Genomic DNA, 6,000 nt, shown 5'->3' on the forward strand with positions numbered 1-6,000 from the left:
GAGAAACGATCTACAGAGAGTCGTGAGAACAGCACAGGGGATCACCGGCGCCACCCTCCCCTCTCTGGAGGAGCTGTACGAAACACGCTGTCTCAGGAGGGCCTCCAAGATCTCCAAGGACCCGACCCACCCTGGGCACGAACACTTTGTCAAGCTGCCCTCGAACAGGAGGTACAGGACCCCGGCCGCTAGGACAAACAGACTGAAGGACAGCTTCTACCACAGGGCCGTCAAGGCCCTGAACACAGAAAAGGCCTAAGTTCTGGGCCCAGGACAAGTCCGGACGGATTGTAATGGCAGCTAGTGCTGAGGCACAAACATGTACATTTTCAAGCCTGCAAACTGTGACACTTTAAAAAAATGTGAAAAAATACTTTCTTGTGCAATATGACAACCCTAGTTGACTATCTGTGCAGTATAGTACAGTGGATTGTGTACATAGCCTCTATTGATGTAAACCAGCTCCTTATCTTCTTGTGATTTTATGCATCTATGCTTTTTCCAAAATGTGTTTCTTTTTCCTTTTCTTAAACACCAGGGGAGCCTCCCCTCCTAAATTTCGTTGTTTGGTACCTGTACTGTAACAATGACAAATAAAGTCTATCTATATCTATCTATTAGAGGTGAGCAAATGTAATGCGTTGCTATCCGGTTGTTAAGCCTGACGTCAAACGTGACGTTTTGCAATAGCCGGCCGCGCTTACCACAACACCAAAAGAGTTAAAAACACCAAAAGAGTTTACTCCCTTGGCGGAGCTGATTCACTTCCTTCCATGCGGGAGTCGAACCCCGATCTCCCGCATACCAACCGACCGCTCTAACCACTACACCAAGACAGCTAACCCGCTTGGTATTGCTGCGAAAGGCCTATTTAAGTTTTTTTTTTTTTTTTTTTTTTTTTTTAAATTTACGTGCTTACGTTCCCTACGTAAGGGCTCTCGCACTTTACACTTCTGCATAGGCCGCGCTGCAATTACACCGTCACATCGCTAGGTGGCAGTGTGTTTTCTATACGTTTTTTAAAAGTACACATGTTACAAGCATGATTAAATTCTTGATTTAATGCACGATGACCCATAGATAGTACTGTCATTTAATTAATTTCATGTTGTATCAGCTTTGAATACTCCAAGCTGCATATTCACACAGATGATATAAAAACAATCACACACAAACACACACAAATACTGCAAAATAACTTTATACTAGCTAGATTTTGAAAATGTAAGGATACTGGGGGGTAGAACGCACATATCTAGGAAAGGTCATGAAAGGAGGGTCCTGAAATTTGATCGAGTGCAAAGATTTATTTTTACTCACAGTCGTCAAAAGTCTTTATGCTTTGCGTCATTGACTGTCTTTTTGTAAATCATTGTCAACTATCAAATGTAAAATGTATTTTTTGATAACAAAAGGATTAAAAAAATAAAATAAAAAAAGTCCATTAGAGAAAAAGTCCGAGATCCTGCCCCTGCTCATCGACGGAGAGAGCGTAGAGATGGTCTCAAACCTCCGTTTCCTGGGACACATCATACGGGATGACCTGGCCTGGAAGGACAACACTAAAGGCACCATCAAGAGGGCACAACAGCGGCTATACACCCTGAGATGCCTCAAGAAACAACACAGCAAGCAGGAGATGCTGGTGGCCTTCTACCACGGCGCAGTGGAGAGCATCCTCACCTTCGGCATCTCCAACTGGTACCACAGCTGCACGGCAGCGGAGAGAAACGATCTACAGAGAGTCGTGAGAACAGCACAGGGGATCACCGGCGCCACCCTCCCCTCTCTGGAGGAGCTGTACGAAACACGCTGTCTCAGGAGGGCCTCCAAGATCTCCAAGGACCCGACCCACCCTGGGCACGAACACTTTGTCAAGCTGCCCTCAAACAGGAGGTACAGGACCCCGGCCGCTAGGACAAACAGACTGAAGGACAGCTTCTACCACAGGGCCGTCAAGGCCCTGAACACAGAAAAGGCCTAAGTTCTGGGCCCAGGACAAGTCCGGACGGATTGTAATGGCAGCTAGTGCTGAGGCACAAACATGTACATTTTCAAGCCTGCAAACTGTGACACTTTAAAAAAATGTGAAAAAATACTTTCTTGTGCAATATGACAACCCTAGTTGACTATCTGTGCAGTATAGTACAGTGGATTGTGTACATAGCCTCTATTGATGTAAACCAGCTCCTTATCTTCTTGTGATTTTATGCATCTATGCTTTTTCCAAAATGTGTTTCTTTTTCCTTTTCTTAAACACCAGGGGAGCCTCCCCTCCTAAATTTCGTTGTTTGGTACCTGTACTGTAACAATGACAAATAAAGTCTATCTATATCTATCTATTAGAGGTGAGCAAATGTAATGCGTTGCTATCCGGTTGTTAAGCCTGACGTCAAACGTGACGTTTTGCAATAGCCGGCCGCGCTTACCACAACACCAAAAGAGTTAAAAACACCAAAAGAGTTTACTCCCTTGGCGGAGCTGATTCACTTCCTTCCATGCGGGAGTCGAACCCCGATCTCCCGCATACCAACCGACCGCTCTAACCACTACACCAAGACAGCTAACCCGCTTGGTATTGCTGCGAAAGGCCTATTTAAGTTTTTTTTTTTTTTTTTTTTTTTTTTTAAATTTACGTGCTTACGTTCCCTACGTAAGGGCTCTCGCACTTTACACTTCTGCATAGGCCGCGCTGCAATTACACCGTCACATCGCTAGGTGGCAGTGTGTTTTCTATACGTTTTTTAAAAGTACACATGTTACAAGCATGATTAAATTCTTGATTTAATGCACGATGACCCATAGATAGTACTGTCATTTAATTAATTTCATGTTGTATCAGCTTTGAATACTCCAAGCTGCATATTCACACAGATGATATAAAAACAATCACACACAAACACACACAAATACTGCAAAATAACTTTATACTAGCTAGATTTTGAAAATGTAAGGATACTGGGGGGTAGAACGCACATATCTAGGAAAGGTCATGAAAGGAGGGTCCTGAAATTTGATCGAGTGCAAAGATTTATTTTTACTTACAGTCGTCAAAAGTCTTTATGCTTTGCGTCATTGACTGTCTTTTTGTAAATCATTGTCAACTATCAAATGTAAAATGTATTTTTTGATAACAAAAGGATTAAAAAAATAAAATAAAAAAAGTCCATTAGAGAAAAAGTCCGAGATCCTGCCCCTGCTCATCGACGGAGAGAGCGTAGAGATGGTCTCAAACCTCCGTTTCCTGGGACACATCATACGGGATGACCTGGCCTGGAAGGACAACACTAAAGGCACCATCAAGAGGGCACAACAGCGGCTATACACCCTGAGATGCCTCAAGAAACAACACAGCAAGCAGGAGATGCTGGTGGCCTTCTACCACGGCGCAGTGGAGAGCATCCTCACCTTCGGCATCTCCAACTGGTACCACAGCTGCACGGCAGCGGAGAGAAACGATCTACAGAGAGTCGTGAGAACAGCACAGGGGATCACCGGCGCCACCCTCCCCTCTCTGGAGGAGCTGTACGAAACACGCTGTCTCAGGAGGGCCTCCAAGATCTCCAAGGACCCGACCCACCCTGGGCACGAACACTTTGTCAAGCTGCCCTCGAACAGGAGGTACAGGACCCCGGCCGCTAGGACAAACAGACTGAAGGACAGCTTCTACCACAGGGCCGTCAAGGCCCTGAACACAGAAAAGGCCTAAGTTCTGGGCCCAGGACAAGTCCGGACGGATTGTAATGGCAGCTAGTGCTGAGGCACAAACATGTACATTTTCAAGCCTGCAAACTGTGACACTTTAAAAAAATGTGAAAAAATACTTTCTTGTGCAATATGACAACCCTAGTTGACTATCTGTGCAGTATAGTACAGTGGATTGTGTACATAGCCTCTATTGATGTAAACCAGCTCCTTATCTTCTTGTGATTTTATGCATCTATGCTTTTTCCAAAATGTGTTTCTTTTTCCTTTTCTTAAACACCAGGGGAGCCTCCCCTCCTAAATTTCGTTGTTTGGTACCTGTACTGTAACAATGACAAATAAAGTCTATCTATATCTATCTATTAGAGGTGAGCAAATGTAATGCGTTGCTATCCGGTTGTTAAGCCTGACGTCAAACGTGACGTTTTGCAATAGCCGGCCGCGCTTACCACAACACCAAAAGAGTTAAAAACACCAAAAGAGTTTACTCCCTTGGCGGAGCTGATTCACTTCCTTCCATGCGGGAGTCGAACCCCGATCTCCCGCATACCAACCGACCGCTCTAACCACTACACCAAGACAGCTAACCCGCTTGGTATTGCTGCGAAAGGCCTATTTAAGTTTTTTTTTTTTTTTTTTTTTTTTTTAAATTTACGTTCTTACGTTCCCTACGTAAGGGCTCTCGCACTTTACACTTCTGCGTAGGCCGCGCTGCAATTACACCGTCACATCGCTAGGTGGCAGTGTGTTTTCTATACGTTTTTTAAAAGTACACATGTTACAAGCATGATTAAATTCTTGATTTAATGCACGATGACCCATAGATAGTACTGTCATTTAATTAATTTCATGTTGTATCAGCTTTGAATACTCCAAGCTGCATATTCACACAGATGATATAAAAACAATCACACACAAACACACACAAATACTGCAAAATAACTTTATACTAGCTAGATTTTGAAAATGTAAGCATACTGGGGGGTAGAACGCACATATCTAGGAAAGGTCATGAAAGGAGGGTCCTGAAATTTGATCGAGTGCAAAGATTTATTTTTACTCACAGTCGTCAAAAGTCTTTATGCTTTGCGTCATTGACTGTCTTTTTGTAAATCATTGTCAACTATCAAATGTAAAATGTATTTTTTGATAACAAAAGGATTAAAAAAATAAAATAAAAAAAGTCCATTAGAGGTGAGCAAATGTAATGCGTTGCTATCCGGTTGTTAAGCCTGACGTCAAACGTGACGTTTTGCAATAGCCGGCCGCGCTTACCACAACACCAAAAGAGTTAAAAACACCAAAAGAGTTTACTCCCTTGGCGGAGCTGATTCACTTCCTTCCATGCGGGAGTCGAACCCCGATCTCCCGCATACCAACCGACCGCTCTAACCACTACACCAAGACAGCTAACCCGCTTGGTATTGCTGCGAAAGGCCTATTTAAGTTTTTTTTTTTTTTTTTTTTTTTTTTTTTTAATTTACGTGCTTACGTTCCCTACGTAAGGGCTCTCGCACTTTACACTTCTGCGTAGGCCGCGCTGCAATGACACCGTCACATCGCTAGGTGGCAGTGTGTTTTCTATACGTTTTTTAAAAGTACACATGTTACAAGCATGATTAAATTCTTGATTTAATGCACGATGACCCATAGATAGTACTGTCATTTAATTAATTTCATGTTGTATCAGCTTTGAATACTCCAAGCTGCATATTCACACAGATGATATAAAAACAATCACACACAAACACACACAAATACTGCAAAATAACTTTATACTAGCTAGATTTTGAAAATGTAAGGATACTGGGGGGTAGAACGCACATATCTAGGAAAGGTCATGAAAGGAGGGTCCTGAAATTTGATCGAGTGCAAAGATTTATTTTTACTCACAGTCGTCAAAAGTCTTTATGCTTTGCGTCATTGACTGTCTTTTTGTAAATCATTGTCAACTATCAAATGTAAAATGTATTTTTTGATAACAAAAGGATTAAAAAAATAAAATAAAAAAAGTCCATTAGAGGTGAGCAAATGTAATGCGTTGCTATCCGGTTGTTAAGCCTGACGTCAAACGTGACGTTTTGCAATAGCCGGCCGCGCTTACCACAACACCAAAAGAGTTAAAAACACCAAAAGAGTTTACTCCCTTGGCGGAGCTGATTCACTTCCTTCCATGCGGGAGTCGAACCCCGATCTCCCGCATACCAACCGACCGCTCTAACCACTACACCAAGACAGCTAACCCGCTTGGTATTGCTGCGAAAGGCCTATTTAAGTTTTTTTTTTTTTTTTTTT

This window comes from Nansenia antarctica (genome assembly GCF_963989245.1).
Source record: "Nansenia antarctica genome assembly, chromosome: 6".
In the NCBI taxonomy this organism is placed as follows: Eukaryota; Metazoa; Chordata; class Actinopteri; order Argentiniformes; family Microstomatidae; genus Nansenia; species Nansenia antarctica.